Here is a 21,589-nt window from a genome sequence, read left to right on the forward strand (position 1 = left end):
AGAGAAGTATTCATGCTATGATTTCATATATATAATTTAAAAAAGATTATTCATATATTATTTAGAGATAATATAGATGAACAGGTAATGTGTATGTTTTCTTGCTATTTTTAATCTTTGTAAAATTATGTAGTATGTAAAGAAAATATGTATGTTATTTTTACTAGAATTGAGGTGAATTTCATATTTGTTAATTGCTTGCCCAATACCTGGTACAGGACTTCTTGATAAACATAATTATAAAGCTAGATATTATTGTTTTAAATAGCTATTGCCTTAGCATCTAAGACATACCAAAATGGTGAATTTTCTTTGGTTTGAAATACAGGAGAAAGAGAAATTCCAGAGAGATAGGCTATTATTTGGGGGCATCGTTTTACTGAACAAGTTGGCTATTTTGGGGGCAAAATACTGAGTGCTTTCAACAGCTCCCTAGGGCTAGGGATCCACTGGGGATGGAGATTTTGGAAATCATCCTCTGCCTTGGATTGAGACTCCCGAAGAGTGCCCTCACGTAAGGTAAGCAAGAATAAAAGCAAGAATAACCCTGCAAGCACTATTATCTGGGTTGCATCCTCTGGATGCCACAGTAGCACTAGCATAGAAGTGTCTCAAACCACTATAACCCAGGAACCAAGTAGAGACACACAACATTCTCTCTGGTAGAAGAAAATTTAATTCTATATCTCACATTACTGCAACAAATAACTTTGTAAATACAAAGACAAGGTGCAGTAGAAGATAAATGAGAACTAGTTTGAAAAATAAAAAGACTGCAGAAGCATATCCACAGGGATGCCTGAGAACAACTATGCTTACTATTTTTAAACACACAGAAGCCCAGTGTAAAAATTTTATAATGAAAAAGAAGACAATATATTTGGAAAAACTAAGACATGTTAGAACTGAAAAATAATTTAGAACACAATGAACATATTTAAGAGTAAATTAAACAAAATTAAATAAGTAATTGGTACCTGGAAGATCAGACAGAAAGAATTATCTAAAATGAAATATTAAATGAAAAAAAGATGAAAATACAGAAGAAAGTATATAATATATTTAAGATACAGGGAGAAAGACTGGCATACAATTTAATACAAATCACAGTAGGAGTGAAAGGAGAGAGGAAACCAAAGACACTATATTAGGAACAGTAGCTAAGAATTTTCTAAAACCAATAGGACATCACATTCAAGGAAGCTGTCAAATCTGAAATAGGACAAAAATTATTGTACACTACTACACTGCATAGCAGACACACAGAAAAAATCTTAATGTAGCTATAGTGAAAGAAAAACATATTTTGTAAAGAGCAGTTAGTCCAACAGTTAACTTCTTGACAGCATCAATGGAAGCCAAAAACCGGGAAATAATGTTTTCAACTGGGGCAGAAAATAATCACAAAACATAATGAGATATCACTACCTATCCATTACATAACTAAATTTTAAAAGACAGAAGGAACCAAATATCAGTGAGGATATAAAGCAACTAGAACTCTCATATACAGTTCATGGGAATATAAAATGGTACTTTGAAAACAGTTTAACAGTTTCTTGTAAAGTTAAACTTATATATAATTTCTTGTAAGTAAAAGTTACTTGGATTTCTAAGTGTTTCTGAAAAGAAATTTAGCCTCCCAAGACATAGAAACAGAAACTTACATGGTAGAAAGTTAAGATCATTTGCTTTGGCTTCCCCTAGAAACATTTTTTACATACCATAAGGATTAGATTTATTTGTTCCCCTTATGACAGAGATAATTTGTCTGATTCAAAAAGATAAAGACATATCTTCCTTAAAGTCAAATGTTTACATCCAGGGATAGGCCCCTAGCTTAACTGTTAGCACACCACAGAGACTGGTAAGTAATCTTCCTAGATATTGTTATTTCAAGAAGGAATTTGGCTTCAGACATTGAACACATTTCTAATTCTTAAAAGTTAAGATGTTTTGGTCTATCTGGCCCTAAGAGAGATTGCATTTACATACTAAAGCATTGGAGTAATGAGAAGACTTTTGCAGAGACCAGAGGGATAACCTTCTCCTGTGTAAACAGAGAAAGGTCATTTTATTCTTATTCCACACCTATGAAGCATCTAGCCACTTGTGTAGGAAAAATTTCCATGGGCTCTTATTGTGTTGCCTCAGGGATAAGCCTATTGAAAGGCAAGGAAGGACAATATACTTATTAATCACTACGAAGAAATTAATAAGAGATGTTTTTCTGATTCAGAACACTTTGTGTGCCCATTGGGGATGGAATTAATAAAGATGAATATTAAAAACCCAATAATCATATAACTCAATAATTCTATTCATAGCTGTTTTTCCAAAATAAATGAAAACTTGTGTTCTACAAGGACTTCTGAATAAATGTTCACAGCAGCTATGTTCAAAATGGCCAAAAACTTCTAACAAACCAAATGCCAACACAGGTGAATGTATAAGCAAATTATGATATATCTGTATGATGGAATACCCAGAAATAAAAAGGAATTAATCAGTGATATATACAATGGTATGGATAGATATCATGAACATTGAGCTGAGCAGAAGACAGATACTACAGAGTACATTCTGGGTAACTACTTTTATGTAAAGCTTTTTTTTTTTTTTTTTTTTTTTTTTTTTAAATCTAATCTGCAGTGAGAAACAGATCAGCAATTACCTGGAACTAGGAGTGGAAGGTGAGGATTTACTGGGAAGAGGAACAAGAAAACATATAGGGTGAAGGAAGTTTCTGATATCTTTACTCTTTTGGTGGTTACATGGACATATACATTGGGCAAAATTCATTGAAGTGTACATGTAAAATGGAAACGTATTGCATGTAAATTCTACCTCAATATAGTTGACTTTAAAATTCTGTAAGGGTTGTCATAGGGTAGACGTGTGCTAAGGTCCTTACTATTCTGGAAGAAAGTTATTGCTTAACAGTAGCTTTTATTTGGTTTTGATTAATAGATTTTATTTTTAGAGCAGTTTTAAGTTTACAGAAAAATTGAATAGAAAGTATGGAGTTCTCCTTACACCTTCCCCACAATCTTCCTAATTATTAATATCTCACATTAGTGGGCATTTTTATAATCAATGAACAAATGCTGATCCATTACATTAACTAAAGGTCATAGTTTGCATGAGAGTTTCACTCTTTGTGTTGTACAGTTCGATGGGTTTTGACAAACATACAACGTCATGTGTCTATGGTTACAGTAGTATACACGATAGCTTCACTGCCCTATAATTTGCCTATACTCCGCTAATGTATTCCTCTGTCCCTTCCTGCAAATCCCTGGCAACCACAGGTCTCTAAAATTTTGCCTTCTCCAGAATGTCACAAAGTTGGAAATATACAGCAGGTACTTTTCAGACTGGCTTCTTCTATTTAAAAATATGCATTCGAAGTTTCTCCATGTATCTTCATGACTTTATAGCTTATTAACCCATTTCTTTTTAGTGCTAAACTGTATTCCAGTGTGTGTGCCACTTTTTTTTATTCACTCACCTGTTGAAAGACATCTTGATGGCTTCAAATTTTGACAATTATGAATGAAACTGCTATTCCCTGTTATGTGTGGGTTTTTGTGAAGACATAATATTCGATTCATTCGGGTTAATACTGTGGAGAACGATTGCTTGATTATATAATAAAAGTATGTTTAGTTTTGTAAGAAACTGCAAACTGTTTTCCAAAGTAGCTGTGCCATTTTTCAATCCCACTAGCAATGAAGGAGATATCCTGTTGCTTCACATCTTCAGCAACATTTGGTCTTTTGTTTTGAATTTTGGCCATTCTAATAGGTAGGTAGTGATATCTCATTGTTTTAATTTTAAATTTTCTAATGACAATGATGTTGAGTATCTTCACGTGCTTATTTACCCCATATGCCTTCTTTGGTACAGTGACAGAACGATAGCTTTTTTATCACTTGATGTAAGAAGTTATAAGTTCTAGGCTAACCAATAAAATAACTAAAATAGAGTATATAACTGATAGAAAAAGGAGGAATGATTAAATAGTATACACTTAATTCAAAATATTACAACAAAAAAGAGTAAAAGGAAAAAAGAGTACAGAAGCAAATAGAAAAAGCAGAATAATTTTTGAAACTTAAATTCAAAGATTATCAATAAGTTCAACAAATACGAAGTTATTAACTAATCCAATTAAAAGGCAAAAGAAAGCAGAACAAATGCCAATGGTATTCTTTCAGCAAGAGACACTGTAAAATATAAGATTAGCAATAACATTAAAGTAGATGATGGAGGAAGAGATGTAAGTAAATACTAATCTAAATAAATCTATTGTAATTATACTTAAAATCACAAATCATTATTAATTAAAAAAACCCTTTGTAATAAGATTTTTTTCAATCTATCAGGGAGAAATATAGACTTAGAAACTTCTTTTTGTTTTCAGATAGGGTCTTGCTCTGTTGCCCAGATTGAAGTCAGTGGCATGATCACGGTTGACTGCAGTTTTGACCTCCCAGGCTCAAGTGATCCTCCCACCTTAGCCTCCCAAGTAGCTGGAACTACAGGCATGTGCAATTGCGCTTGGCTAATTTTTTTGACTTTTTGTAGAGATGGAGTCTTGCTATGTTGCCAGACTTGGTCATGAACTCCTGGGCTCAAGTGATCCTCCCAGCTTGGCCTCCCAAAGTGCTGGGATTACAGCCGTTAGCCACTGTTCCTGTCCCATATACTCTTAATAACATAACCTCAAACTAGATAAAGCACAAGCTGAAGGACCTAAAAAGAGAACAAGTTTGCTACAATAATGGAAAAATTAAGAAAAATACCACGGGAACTGAAAAACAAAAAATCAGAAAGGTTATAGAATGTTAAAAGCAACAATTAGTAGTGTTACTAATGTATCCCAATTGATAAATTCTTAAAACAGAAACAAAACAAAGATACCTATTACTTAGTGATATACGCAACAATATGGACAGATATCATGAGCATTGAGCTGAGCAGAAGACAGATACTATGCTTGTTCAGTATTGTACTGAGAATATTAGACATTCTAATAAATCAACAACAATACATATAGGGAATAAAAGATGAAAATGAATGTAGTTTGTCTAACAAAACACCATAAACTAGATGGCTTGTAAACAACAGAAATGTACTTCTTTTTTGTTTGTTTGTTTTTCATGAGATGGGGTCTGGCTCTGTCACCCAGGCTGGAGTGCAGTGGGTGCCATCTCGGCTCAGTGCAACCTCCACCTCCTGGGTCCAAGCAATTCTCCTCCCTCAGCCCCCTGAGTAGCTTGGATTACAGACGTGCACCACCATTCCTGGCTAATGTGTGTGTGTGTGTGTGTGTGTGTGTGTGTGTGTGTGTGTGTGTGTGTATGTGTATTTTTAGTAGAGATGGGGTTTCACCATTTTGGCCAGGCTGGTCTCAAACTCCGGACCTCAGGTGATCCCCCCACCTCGACCTTCAAAAGTGCTGGGATTACAGGCGAGAGCCACCGCACCTGGCAGAAATTTACTTCTTAACAGATCTGGAGGCTAAGAAGTCCAAGCTCAAGGCACCAGTGGATTCAGTGTCTGCTGAGGGCCTAGTTCCTCATACATGGTGACTTTGTGCACATGTCCTCTTATGGTGGTAGGGATGAGGGCCTCTCTGGGTCTTCTTTCATAAAAACGTTAATCTCACTCAAGAGTGTTCTGGCCTCATAGTCTAATCACTGCCCCAAAGCACTACATTCTACTACCATCGCCTTGGGGATTAGAATTTCAACATATGAATTTTGAGGTAACAAAAACATTTAGACCATAATGCATATACATATATATGTGTGTGTGTGTGTGTGTGTGTGTGTATTGAAGAACCAGTTTTTGTGTGTGTGTGTGTTTATGTACATGAATTCTCTCCAAGGCCTTTGTAGATTCAATATAAATCCAGTTAAAATTCTAACAAATAGGTATATCTGATGGTCGTTTTTATAAAGCCGCTTTGAAAGTTAAGAAATGTAAACCTCCAAGAATTGCCGACAGACTCAAAGGAGAAGAAAATGGAAAAATTTACTCTATTAGATGCCAATATTTACTATCTATTAGATGCCAATATTTACTAAATATCTATAATAATTAAGATGGCTTATACAGGTACAGGAATAGACAAGTACATGAATGGAATATAAAAAGAGATATAAGAACACAAAATGAGACTGAATATGAATGGAGAGAAAGACGCTGCTTTCAAAAAATGTTGCTGGGAAGAAAATGGCTACTAACGTGGAAAAAAAAAACGGCTACATATTGGAAAAAAAAAAAAGACCAAGTCCTTTACTATACATCACACACAAAATCACAGATGAAGTACAGATTCAAATGTAAAAGGCAAAGCAATCAATGGTATATGTGATGGTTAATATTAAGTGTCAACCTGATTGGATTGAAGGATGAAAAGTATTGTTCCTGGGTGTGTCTGTGAGGGTGTTGCCAAAGGAGATAAATACTTGAGTCAGGGGACTGGGAGAGGCAGACCCACCCTCAGTGTGGGTGGGCACCCTCGAATCAACTGCCACTGCGGCTAGGTTAATGCCGACTTGCTGAGTCTTCCCGTCATCATCTTTCTCTTGTGCTGGATGCTTCCTGCCCCTGAATATGGAACCCCAAGTTCTTCAGCTTCTGGACTCTTGGACATACACCAGTGATTTACCAGGGGCTCTGGGGCCTTCAACCACAGACTGAAGGCTGCACTGTCAGCTTCCCTACTTTCGAGGTTTTGGGACTCGAGCTGGCTTTCTTGCTCCACAACTTGCAGACAGCTTATTGTGGGACTTCACTTTGTGATCATGTGAATCAATACTCCTTAATAAACTCCCTTTCATATATACATCTGTCCTATTAGTTTTGCCCCTCTAAAGAACCCTAATACAATATACACATTAAAATAGGACCAAATGTTAATGAACACATAGTAAGGATTTATTAAACAACACACAAAAAGAAAGCTATATATGTAGTGTCTACTCTGTGTATATGTATATACACACAGGATATATATGTGTGTCCACCCTGTATGTATATATATACACACAGAAAAAAATCATATATTTGTATAGAGGATAAAATTTACAATATTTTTAAATGGCTGCATTGTTTGAAAGAGTCAAAACTGAAAAAAGTGAAAAAGCATGGCATATTCAAATATAGATTATCATACAGTCACTAAATTGAAAAACAGGCAAGATGTCTAACATATTTTTCAATGATAACATTGACCAAAGGAAGCCAACCTACATAAATGTGCACACTTAATTTTTAACAAAGGATAATAATTTAATAAAACCATAAAGAAATACAAGAAAGTAATGATAACACAAACCTTTGTAATAAAGCCTGATTCCATTTTTCAGGTTTGATTGCTGAGAGCATTGAAACTCCCGCCTCTCTGTCTTTCCATCTTGCCTTGTATCTGAGCAAGCCAATAATAAAGTTCACATGCTCACTCCCTTAGTGCCAGGGAAGTTCCAACCACACAAGGCTGAAGCTCTGTACAGTGTGAGGACCCTCATCCTAGCCCCATCACCTAACTACAATAAAAGACAAAGCAGTCACTTGTCCTTTCTCTCTCTAACTTTACAGACCTGTTTGAGAGCCTCCTCTGCTCTCCCAGGAAAGCCTCACTATGAGTAATAAACCCCTCTTTTTGCCATGTGGGATCATCAGTCTCAAAATCAGAACCATATGTTGGTTGGGGGTTTGCTCCTACTGCACACCCTTACATGGTGTAGCCCCCAAATTGCCTTTATAATGGTTGTCTCTGGGAGCTGGGGAGGAGAATGCTATCAGGCAGGAGCACACTGAACTCTAATTGGGGTACATGAATGCTTTGTTTCCAACATTGATAAAATTTGCATTTATGCTTTATATTGTTATATGTGTGTTTTATTCTTCACAATTAATACAAGAAAGATAATGCAAAGGGATAACAAACGCGGCACCTGAGATAGTTGTTACTCATCACAGCAAGGCAGATGGCTACCACTGAAGAAAGGGACACACAAGTCTTTGAAATTATATTTCACAAGCTCGCTGGTAGGTCCACTGGTGTATGATGATGATGAAAATGATTATGATTATTAGAAGAATACATGAGTATTATGTATGGTATTAAATATTTTAGAACAAAACTTTGTTTTTAAGAATGAAGCAAGTTGTTTTGTTACAAAGCATAAAAAGCATATAAGAAAGTAACTGGGGATTTTGGGGAGTAAAACTGAAGTTACAATTTGGACCCCATAATAACATTTGTGATTTTACTTTTTTTCTATATACTACAGTAGAAATAATACTTTGAATGAAAGCTGCACATCATTTTTGCTATCATTTCTAACAGAATAAACATATTTAGTATGCTCATTTATTACTACCACAGAGAAAGGGACAACTAGTTATCTCAAGTTCTAGGAGTGTGAGACGGGAATACTCATTTTCCAGGATGAGGTTGTGATTTGACACCGAGGAAAGCTGAGTCTGACACTGAGAAATCCTATCTCTAATCAGAGGTACCTAAAAAGTGAGTAATAGAATTAGAATTAGATTAGGAAAGATGTTTATTCATAAGCTTCTGGTTTGTGAACTTTTCTTTTGGTTCTGTGTTCTGTAAGAGCCAGAAAGAAACACAATGTTTTTTGGTCCCTCATAGTAGTCTTTATCTCTTTATCCCTTGTATTACATTTCTATTTCATTTGGTAAAGCTTTTATTCAAATTATCGTTTCTATTTTAGTAAAAGAAAAAGGTAATGTAACAAAAATTATGATTGGTGTTCAAATTTTAGATTCAATTTTACTCTCATAAATTTAAATTCTCCTGGGTGCTTCTTTATTAGTTTGCACATTTGAAAATATGAAAGCTTTCCAGACTATGTTTTAGTTTAAGAATATCTTTTAGAAACAATGTATGCTTTCATAATTCCTTTCAGAAGAGAGTGAAATATAAATACATAAATCATAGAAACTAAACTTATACAGGCTTCATGTAAAGAGCCAAATCAAAAAATTGTGTCAGGATAATATTCCAAGCAATTAATTTGTGTTTTTTTCTTAATATTTAACCACCCCCTCCCCATTAAGTTAGTTGAAAGTAGAAGTTTCCAGAGGACAACCCCCCTTCTGGCTTTTGTTTTAGATACATGAGATTTATGGGGCAGATTTGGCTAAGAAAAAGAGATGCAGGTAGATTAGTGACTTTGGTGTTGGGGTTTTAAAGCAGTGATTGAGATTTCCACAAAACCAGCAAGGAAGTTTTGGTTTCAAATTAAATAAAGGCTGTGATCCATGCTCCATCCCCTGCCTGATCACTGGAATTGGAGACAAGATTTCGGACGAGAATGATTAGATAACACTATCAAATAGGAAGACAGGCTCTTGGGCACCAAGACTTCCAATCAGGGAAAAGATTACAAAGGCTAAGCTTTTCCTGCCTTCCTGGGCCAAGCTGAGTTAGTTAGTTACCCACCTGGGCCAAAGACCAAGCCTCCTGGAATACCCTCCTTTGATCTGGAGCCTTGCCCACTCTGTATGTCAAACTCTTGGGTAGTGTGGGAGTAAAATCGACATTCCTGCCAAACTAATGGGAAAATAGAGTCTTTAATTCATGTTGAATACTATTTTTGAAATATAATGGGCCAGGCACAGTGGCTTACTCCTGTAATCTCAACACTTTGGGAGGTAGAGTGGGGAGGATCACTTGAGGCCGGGGTTCAAACCAGCCTGGACAACAAACAGAGACCCTGTCTCTATAAAAAATTTAAAAATGAGCCAAGCATGCTAACACAAGTTATAGTCCCAGCTACTTGGGAGGCTGAGACAGGAGGATCCCTTGAACCGAGGAGCTTGAGGTTAAAGTGAGCTGCTCATACCTGGGGATAGAGTGAGACCCTGTCTCAAAAGAAGTAAGAGAGAGAGAGAAAGAAAGAAAATTTATCACTTCTTGCACACGTGAGTATGTGAACCTAGGATTATGTGTGTATACTTAGAATTATGTTTATTTTGCTGAATCATGGTCTTCTATTTGGTCTTCTAATAAATATTTTATTTTTTTCAAAGATGTTATATATTCATTTGTCTTCTAATTTTATTTAAATAAAGCAAGACTCACTTGATATTCATATAACATTACAAAAGAAAGCTTGTTAGAAACAGTAAATTGGCATCATGAATAGAATTGTTGCACTATTTTTTTCATGTCTTTTATTAAACTCAGTGAATTCAGTCTGTTTCAGACACTGCCTGCAGCTTTTTGGAAAAAAAGACACATGTTTTCATGTATTTTATATAATTTACATTCAGCAAAGATTTAAAAAGTAATCGAGTACAGGTTCATGAAGAAGTTTATATATAAAAAAAGAGTAGACAGGGAAAGTGGTTCCTGCTAGTAATTTAGAGAAAATCATGGGAATTATGCTTTTAGAACAAAATTTAATGAAATTGTGCTAAGATATGGTTTATCTAAAGTATTCCGCATAATTTTAAGCCCATGAATACATAAACACAATTATGATTCCAAGTTAAAATGTTCTAGTGTCAAACTTGGTACTGCTGCCAAAATATTAACAGAAAACAGAATATTTGGCACATAGAACCTATCGGTATTTTTGAATAATGCTAAAAATTATGGGAAATAGACAATATTTTTCATCATGTAGTAATGTTGGTATTCAGTTTTTGAAATAACAGAAATATAAAATGAAAATGAGTTATCATAAGCTTTCTCTGCTGAAGTTTTAGTGAAAATTACACTGAAAGAATTCTCGATATTATAAATACTCCAGAAGCCTCAGCTTTTAACACACCAGTGAACTCAGAACTGAAATGTCTGGCACAAAGACCTTGACTTTTATAAGAGTCCTTAGTTTATGAATTTTACTGACTTACATTTAAAACATCGACCTCATACTTCTTTTTCTTTCTCAGGTTTGAGTTTATAATTACAGCAGATGAAACAACTTAGAAAAGTAGAGGTAGCTGGCTTTTTGCTAGAAGCATGCATTCAACAACAGCCAGTAATGAAGAGCCACAACTGAAAAACAGACACGAAGGATGAGAACAAAGAAAAAGCACTGATACAGAATTACAAATGCACAGCAACATTTGTAATTTAAAGTTTAAGGAAATAATTTCACACTCTGCAGTAGCATACATTAACATCTTACCTTGTAATCAAGCAGAAATAAATTACCTTAATAACTCTACTCGTCATGTAGAAAATTTTAGAAAAATTTGACATTTCCAGGAAAATGACATATAAATCTCCAAATTTGAATTAAATAGCTTACGTACTCTTCTAATTCTTGAGACCCATATATTTTTTGAGTCAAATGTGCTATGAGAATCTAAGTATACGGGGATGTTGTTTTTGACTTGCATTCAGTTCTTATGTCTCTCATGAAGGAACTAAGAAAGGTTCCTGTATGTTTCATGTTCAATGCTTTTTACTTTTGTTTTGGCATTTAAAGATCAAGAAGAAAGAACAAAACTTGACAAAAAGAATGATGCTGGAGAATGGTCTAGGCTCATTCACTAGATCATTTATTCACTTTCATTAAAATACATTTTGTCATTATATATATATGTGTTTTATGGAACATTATTTAAAATATCAGGAATATATGGACACTTTTGTCAATTTTGAAGGATGTTTAACAAGTCATGTGGTAAACTGAATGCCTTCCCCAAACTGTCCGCACCATGATCCCTTGAATCTGTGAATATATTAGGTTACGTGACAAAAGGGATGTGCAAATATAATTAAGTTTATGAACCTTAAATAGGGAGATTATCCTGGATTGTCCTGTGGGCACCATATAACCACATAAGCCCTAAAAAGGAGAGAACATTCCCTGGCTGTTATAAGAGAGGAATGGCAGTAGAATTCAGAGAGATTCAAACCATGAGAAAGACTTGCTGGTTTGAAGATGCAGGGACAGCATGATGAAGAACACAAGTGGCATTAATTTGCTGACAAAGGCTCCTGGTGGACAGCAGGACCTCAGTCCTGCAACTCCAAGAAAATGAATACTGCCAACAACCTAAGGAGCTTGGAAGCAGACTCTCTCAGAGCCTTTAGGTAAGAGCCCTGCCCAGCTGACATTGATTTTGGCCTTGTGAGACCCAAAACAGAGAAACTAGCTGAATGCATCTCAACTTCTGACCTACAGAGCTATGAGAAAAATGAACGTAGATTGTCTTAAGTCACTAAATGTGTGGTAATCTGTCGTAGCAGCAAAACAAATATAAGCCATTACACATTTACATTTTTTTAAAAGACAGTCACATTTCAATGATGTGGTTAAACTGTGGGGAATACTCAATAATGCCAGAAAAAATACTTGTTCTTCAGACTGTGGTACCCAAGGTATATAGTTTTTCACCGTGACTCTATATTGATTCTGTTTCTACAAATGAGAACAGAAATATTCACCATAAAAAAATCTCATAAAGAAACTCAATGACAGATAAAAAGGAAAGGAAGACAATCATAAGTTAATTTTACTCAGCATGCTATGAGGTTAATGTCTAGAGGCCTAATAATGATATAACTCCATATCAATACTATCAGTAGTAGTTACAGACATTATAATCAAATGATATCAGATAGAAGAAAATATTTTAGTTAAAAGATATTTGAAAATAATGGGAAATGTGAATCCAGAAGAACTAAATATTAAAAGAAATCTACTGACAAAATCATTCTATTTTAGAATACATGTGGCTAAAATGTATATACCTCCTGAATTTCCAAAGATAGGTGTTTATCTGTCTCTTTCTGCTCCTCACAAACACATGCAACACACAATCCACTCCATTTGTATTTCATTTTTCTTCAGAATTGTGTCGAAAGAAACTTTACACATACATGGAAAAAATAGGCATTAAACTGAAATTGATAAATCAGTTTATTTCCTGCAGAAAAATAATCATAGATCATGGCTTAAGACAATTTTCTTTTCATTTCCTTTCTCATTCTATTCTAGATGAGGTTTAAAGAAAATACTGGGTAAGTTATATCATCTATTGAATATTTTAGATCCTTCAGTCCTATCCATGCACATTAAAGTAGGGGATTGCACCATGTATTGTGTGAGTGTTTCCATGTTCTTTTCTCATGTAGTTGATCACCACAAGTCAAGTACTATGCTCTTTTCATTCTGCTAGGTTTTGTGCTCCTAACAGTATTGTATAATAGGTGTTACAGCCCTCTTTCCTTCAGATAAAAGAAAAGTTTTGTAAAATTTAGAGATTTGTCAAAGACCCTTAATTAATCAGTGGTGGAACTCATATTTGAATCCAGAATCATCTTATTTCAGAATATATGCCTTTTCATCTATGAGTAGGTATATGTCTCATAGGAGAGTCTTAAATAAGCAAATTAAATTATCCTTTTCCAATAAAATGCTAAAGTTTTTCTAGTAAAGCAAGCTGTTTTATGCAATCAATTCTAATCAACTGATTAGCAAAGTATAGAGAAAATATTACCTGGTGTCATTCATGGTAAACAAGTTATGATGCATTTCCTAAAATCCCGAAAAATAAAATAATCTCATCAGTGTTTTTAAGGCATTTTAAATCCCAGTGATATAAATCCATTTTGTATAATTTAAATTAAGACATTACAAGTTCTCAATAAATAAACATTAATGAGAGTACCTAACAAATATTCTCACCAATTCAGTTTATTACTTTTATATGTATTAAGATAAAAGTGTAAACACTTATTGTTAATGAACTTAACCTTTTAAAAAATCTGTGTAGATTTCTTATGTGTGTGTAAAAACTTATGAACCAGTTGTTGATATGCTAGAAATAAAATATAATTAAGAAATGAATTATATTAATATATAAGATATTTCCACATCTAGAGTTAGCAGTGTAACTTAAAATTTGTTTTTCCACCAAAAAGAACCAGCAAAAAGCTTACAGCAAAACAAGATAGTAGGGTGTCCTGGAAGCCAAGAGAAAAATAGATCAAAGAGTGAGATGTGGTCAATATTTCAAATGTCATCAACATAGTGAATGATATAAAGACTAAGGAAGAGCCATTGTATTGAGCTACATGGAGCTCATTGGTGACTGTGACAGTTTCAGTTGTAGGGTAGATTTGAAAACCATAATAGAGAAAAGTTATGAGAGAATGGACAAGGGAGGATGAATAGGATATAGTTAAGTACAGGCAAGACCCTGGAATTTTTCTTGTAAGATAATGCAGAATAATTGGTCAGTGTATGGAAAAGGCAGGATGAAGAAACTTTGTTTTTATAAATAAATTAATAATTTAAAATGTATCAGAAAATACTATGTTAAAAGCTATGGTGATTTTTAATTTTTATATTATGTTTTTAGTGAAATATTTCCAATTTTATGTAATTTATTTTATTTTATACTTTGAGGCAGGGTCTCTCTATGTTGCCCAGGCTAGGGTGCGAGCAGAACAATCAGGGCTCATTGCAGCCTTGACCTTCCGGGCTCAAGTGATCCTACTACCTCACCCTCCCAAGTATTTGGGACTATAGTTGTGCACCACCAGGCTCAGCTAATTTTTAATTTTTTGTAGATATGGGATCTCACTGTGTTGCGCTGGCTGGTCTTGAAATCCTGGGCTAAAGTGATTCTTCTCTCTTGGACTCCCAAAATACCAGGATTACAGGCATGAAACACTATGCCCAGCCCTCCAATTTTATGTACTTTAAGTGCAAGTGCATTTTACATTTTAGTTTTTTACACCACTGTCAGGAGAAAAACTATCTAAAAAGTCTTGATTGTACAAAATTCAGAAATTCTTCTGAATTGTACATCATAATTGACTTTGCTCAAATATAAATAATTTTAGAAAAACTATTTATAATAAAAAGTATTTTTATTTTCTTTTTTATCTAAACATTGCTTCAGGGGGTGCAGGCCCCAAGCCTTGGTGGCTTACACATAGTGTTGGGCCTGTGGGTGCCCAGAAGTCAAGAACTGAGATTTGGAAAGCTCAGCCTAGATTTCAGAGGTTGAATGGAAATGCCTGGATGTCCAGGCAAAATTCTGCTGCCGGGGCGGAGCCCTCATTGAATACATCTGCTAGGGCAGTGCAGAAGGGATATGTGGGGTCAGAGCTCCCACCAAGAGTTCCCAGTGGGGCACTGCTTAGTGGAGCTGTAAGAAGAGGTCCACTGTCTTCCAACCACAGAATTGTAGATCCACCAACAGCTCGAACTGTGTCCCTAGAAAAGCTACAGACACCCAACATTAGCCTGTGAAAGCAGCAGAAGGCTGTATCCTGTAAAGCCACAGGGGTGGAGCTTCCCAAGACCATAAGAAACCACTTTTTACATCATTGTGATGTGGATGTGAGACATAGAGTCAAAGGAGAACATTTTGGAGCTTTAAGATTTGACTGCCCCACTGGATTTTGGACTTGCATGGGGCCTGAATCCCCTTTGTTTTGGCCAATCTCTCTTATTTGGAATGGGTGTATTTATCTGATACCTATACCTCTGTTATATCTTGGAAGTAACTAACTTGCTTTTGATTTTACAGGCTCATAGCCAGAAGGTACTTGTCTTGTCTCAGATGAGACTTTGGATATCAGACTTTTGAGTTAATGCTGAAATGAGTTAAGACTTTAGGAAACTGTTGGGAATGCATGATTTTGTTTCAAAATGTGAGGACATGAGATTTGGCAGGGCCAGTGTGTAATTATATAGTTTGACTCTCTGTCTCTATCCAAATCTCATCTACAATGTAATTTTCATAATCCCCACTTTTCAAGGGAGGGAGCAGGTGGGAAGTGATTGGATCATTGGGGCATTTTCCCTCTTGCTGTTCTCATAACAATAAGTTCTCACAAGATCTGATGGTTTTATAGGGTTCTTGCTCACTCCCTCTTACCTGCTATCATGTAAGCCATGACTCTTCACCTTCTGCCAAGATTATAAGTCTCCTGAGGCCTCCCCAGCCATGCAGAATTGTAAATCAATTAAACTACTTTTCTTTATAAATTACCCAGTCTCAGTTGTCTTTATATCAGCATGAGAATGGACTGATACAATACTGTACTTGCATAAGTTTGAAGTTGCCTTCCCAGTGGAATTAAATTATTGTTCAGGTCAGGGTACCAGAAAATGTAATCTGAAAATCTAGAAATTCCAGAAGTCTTCTAGGAGGTTAGATGGATTCTAGCTTTGAGTACCTGTCTCAGATACGATTATACCATGAGCGTTTGAGGTAGGGTGCGGGAAGAGCTCACTAGAAAGGAGGAATTCCAGAAAATGATAAACTGAATTATTAGGAGTATCATTTACTGGTATGTTGTAACTAACAAAAATCTAAAGGAGGAGTGTTGTGGCACCAGGTGATAGTGAGCTACAGCAAAAGAAAAAGAAAGGAAGAAAAATCTCTAAGAAATGGGACAATCTGGGGATCAGTAGATCACACCAAAAATGTAGGATTCTGTGTGATATATGCTATATTTACAGAAGATTCAAACATTGATGGCATTACTACAGGACTTCAAGTCTCACCTACAATGTTTACACTGCCTCCTACCATATTTTAACATGCTTTCTTAGATAATTATGTATCTCATATATATATGTATACACACACACACACACACACACACACACACACATATATATATAATTGATGTCCTGTATTCATGAGTTCATCATCTGTGGATTCAACAACTAAACATAGCATTAGCATTGTATTAGTTACATGTAATCTATAGAAGACTTAAAGTATACATGAGGTTATATGCAAATATCACACCATTTTCATATCAGGGACTTCAGCATCTGAGAATCTGGGTACCTACAAGGAGTCCTAAAATCAATCTCCCATAGAAACTGAGGGATTAAGGTATATATTTGATATAAATACATATATACACATATATATAAGTATATAATTTTAATCCTATTATACAGCATACAATTGCATTGCTGATTATATCAACTCTAAATCTTAAGAGGCATTTTACAGCTTGCATACATTATCTTACACAAGTTCATAGGTATTAATTCTGGTTCCATACATATTTAATCTGTATTTTGATCAAGAGAAGGCATTGTGACAGCAAATAGGGAACAGAAATAGCATTGATAGCCATTATCCCAACCAGCTTACTTTCTAATTGAGAGACAAACTTAGTCCATAGTGATCGTAATACTAGGAAGAATATGATAAATGCTATGAAAACATGATAAAACTTTTTAGTCCGAAGTGATAAAATAAAGGAGATGGTATGTTATCTGAATGTTGAGAGAAAGATTTCAGAGTGTTAATGTGAGAAAAGACAACAAAGTAAAGAATATGATAAGAAAAAGTTCAGAAGTGGGAAAGCAGCACAATACATTTGTGAAATATTTACAGTTTGGCTGGAGCATTGGTTGGAAAAGAGTAAGGAATAAAGTTAAAACTGTAGGGTAGGATCATACTGTGGATCAGCTTTAATGTCAAGGTGATTCACTGTGTAATGTTTCTCTAAGTACCAGTAAATAAAGTAAATAAATTTATTTGAAGCATGTTAATCAAAATTCACATTTGCTCAAATGTTCACTGAAGAGAAATGTACTCTATATTTTTGTAATGTATATGTCAACTCTTATTATTTGGTATGTCCTAACATGTTATATGCCAGATTTATCTTATTTCCAAGTTCAGAAGTACATCTATTTAAAGTAGAGTGTTTTATCTCTTGATTAGCTGTGATGACATTTTGATCACAAGATTTTTTTTCTCTCTTTTTTTGTATCATGGATTGTATTCATTAAGCTTTTACCAGGAGAAAGAAAGAATGTAGTAAACAGAGTAAAATCAATTATAACTCAATTCAGCTCTTGAAATTTTCTAGAATACTTGTACAACATAAAAATCATAACCCTAGAGATTTCTTCTCCTTAGAGTATATATATTAACTTGAGCTGTTCCTCTACAGCTTTCTTAATATAGCTCTTCCACCCACGACAGTCCTTATTAAGACTAAGATCTGAAATACTGTAGGCTTAATGCTCCTTCAAACCAAGGAAAAACATTTTTTTCTTTACATTTACAGAGCACTCAACTGAATTCTGTATATTTTATTTCCTTTTGACGCATAACTCCAAAAGAAAGGAAGAAAGATGTCCCATGCTTTCCATAAAAGAATGACTCAGAGTTAAAGCTGTCTTCTAAGTAATATTATATAAGTAATTTTTTCAAAAATATATTACTTAAAATATTAGTCCATCTGTTTGAAAAATTTAAGGCAATAATTTTAACACATAGGAAATTAGTATTTATCTATAAAAATATTGCATGCAAAATTGAACCAATGCTGAAATAGAATAATAAATCAACGTCCCTGAAAATAAATGAATTGCTAATCCAAATGCTCACTTCCTTCTTCTCCTTACCTCAAAGATTTCTGAACAAGATAGATGTGTTTCAGGTTAGCATTACCAGACCTTTAAGATATTTCTTCTGAACTGTACACAAGATGCTTCAGAGAACAGAAAAAGAGAGAAATTCCCCCTTATCATTTTTAACAACCTTATTGAAGTGACATGCAATAAAACACACTGATTTAAATCATACAATTTAATAAATTGTGACATTTGTTTATACCCTGAAACAGTCACTATAATCAAGATATTGAGCAAATTCATCTCACCACAAGTTTCTGCTGTCATTTTGTAATTCTTTCTTGCATCTCTTTCCTAGATTCTTTCTGCAAGTATTGATCTGTTTTCTGTCAATACAGATTTGTTTGTATTTCATGGAATTTTAAGTAAATAGAATTATGCAGTAAGTACTCTTTTGGGGGTCTAACTTCAATTCTGGATCATTATTCTGATATTCATCCATGTCTTAGCCTGTATCAACAGTTATTTAATTCTATTGCTGAGTAGTGTCCTAAATGTGAGGATATACTACAATTCGGTTTGGTTTTGTCTTAAATTCATAGATAGTGATTTTGAGTTGTCTCCAGTTTGGAGCTTTTATGAATAAAGTTTCTATGGATAAGTGTTTTATACAATTACCCTATAAGGGTTTTTGTTTATTTATTTTTTATTATTATTTTTTGAGACGGAGTCTCGCTGTTGTAGCCCAGGCTGGAGTGCAATGGTGTGAACTTGGCTCACTACAACCTCCGCCTCCTGGGTTCTAGCAATTCTCTTGCCTCAGCCTCCTGAGTAGCTGAGATTACAGGCACCCACCGCCACGCCCAGCTGATTTTTGTATTTTTAGTAGAGACGGGGTTTCACCCTGTTGGCCAGGCTGGTCTCGAGCTCCTGACTTCAGATGATCCACCCACCTCGGCCTCCCAAAGTGCTGGGATTACAGGTGTGAGCCACCGCACCCGGCCTATTTTTTTTATTTTTATACCTGTAATTTATAGATGAGGAATTGAGTCTTACATATATAACAGGTTAATTCTTCATCTATCGGTTAACTAAAACTATTCAATTAATAAAGAAGGAATAATGATTCAAAATCATGTCTAACTTCAAGAAACATCCTTTACTATTCATCTTCATTGAACCAGTGAAAAGAAATTATCAAATGTACCTTATAATGTGAAATGTTTAGTCAGGTCATGATACTGCTGGGAACAGAAGGACATCATTTCAACCATGGTTATTCTTATCTTCTGAGACAGATTAATTTTTCACAGCTCCCAAGATTCCAGTTATTAAATATAGAATGCAAAATATGTCAGCATTATGGTTTAAATTAAATTTTAAAGTGCAAGAAACTGTACCAAATAAATATATCATGAAGTACCATCATTTAGCCTCAACATTAATGGCATATTTGGGGTGAATAAAACAAAAATGACAAAAAGAAGTTTACATTGTCACTATGTAAGAGTAGATGAATAAAGGCAAAAGGCAGTCTTAGAAGAAACTAATATTTTGCATGTTTCTATATAAACATTTCCAATGATTTCAGGCTGCAGATATTAACGTGATCATAATAGATGTGTTTCTCATATATATTTCTCCTAGTAATATGTTACATTTCAGATAAATTTCCTATTTAGGACTGTGAAATATTATGCAATTATTGGAAGAATAACAAAAGGGTGAATGTATACATTGAGTCTTGTTTTGTTTTACAGTTTATTCTTATACTTTTTGTTATATGTTGTTTGCAGATACTTTATTCTCTGGGAAGTATACAAAATGGAGTTATGGGTGTCTATCTGGGATAGTGTATTTGCCTTTTAGAATGATAGGTTTGGTCACATTAAAGTAAAATTGATCAAGCCTGTTTAGAAAAGCCAAGAGCGGGCCGGGCGCGGTGGCTCACGCTTGTAATCCCAGCACTTTGGGAGGCCGAGGTGGGCGGATCACGAGGTCAGGAGATCGAGACCACGGTGAAACCCTATCTCTACTAAAAATACAAAAAATTAGCTGGACGTGGTGGCGGGCGCCTGTAGTCCCAGCTACACGGAGAGGCTGAGGCAGGAGAATGGCGTGAACCCGGGAGGCGGAGCTTGCAGTGAGCCGAGATTGTGCCACTGCACTCCAGCCTGGGCGACAGAGCGAGACTCCGTCTCAAAAAAAAAAAAAAAAAAAAGAAAAGCCAAGAGCGGAACCCTAGAGACCTTTAGTCACAACCAAGGATGTGATATGGATAAAAGGATATAAAGAAAGGTACAAAACAGAATTCTTTCCTTAAGATTAAGCCTTGTTAGAATCAAGTATCATAAGCAAGTCTTTCAAACCAAGGATCAGACTTTCTATCTAAGAATGTGAGGGATTAGCAATCCTCGGAAATCAAAGTGGAAGAAAGGTGAACATTAGTGAAGTCTGACAATAGGGCTTAGATACTGGACTGAAGTAATGAGAGGCCATTTGGAGAATGGGAGTGAAGTCAGAAACTCTGGTACTGAGAAGAAGAGGATGCACAACAAAAGGCCCAGAAACTGGAGAAGTGCCACAGGATATATGGATGTCATTTCAATGAATTGAAGGTGTGTGGTAGAAACTCAGTTTCAAGAATATTTTGGAATAAGTCAAGGACACAAGACTTGGGGACTCAAGATCTAGGTGGGGCTAGCAGTCAACTGATACACTGTTGATTAAGTGACCCCAAATCATGTATTATCTGGCTAAAAAGAGAGACAATCCTTAGGAGTCAGGTCCAATAATTTCTAAATTTTTAAGAAAAAATTAATTGTGACAATCTTGAAGCACAAATACTGCAGAGACAAGGGTTTAATCTGTCCATTATGTGCATAGTCCTAACCAAGATAAAAGGTATCTCTGGTATCTCCATGCTCAATTATGATTCGGGCTGAATTAATGAAATTCTATACAGATCTAGGGTTCTGATCTTGTATAAAATCTGCTCTATTAACTGAGATTCTCAGTGCCGTATTTGAAATTATTGGAATGTCACATATGCAAGAATCACATTGTTCACATGAATAGAAATATCCATGAAAAACCTCTGCATTTTATAAAATAACTAAATAATAAAAATAAATAGAAGCAAAGCTAGAAGATTTCTATTCTAGGTAAGAAAATCGTATCTGAGAGTATGGCAGGATTACTTTTTTTTCCTAAGCAATGCTGAAGGAAGAGAA

This window comes from Nomascus leucogenys, chromosome 3 (assembly GCF_006542625.1).
Source record: "Nomascus leucogenys isolate Asia chromosome 3, Asia_NLE_v1, whole genome shotgun sequence".
Classification (NCBI taxonomy): Eukaryota; Metazoa; Chordata; class Mammalia; order Primates; family Hylobatidae; genus Nomascus; species Nomascus leucogenys.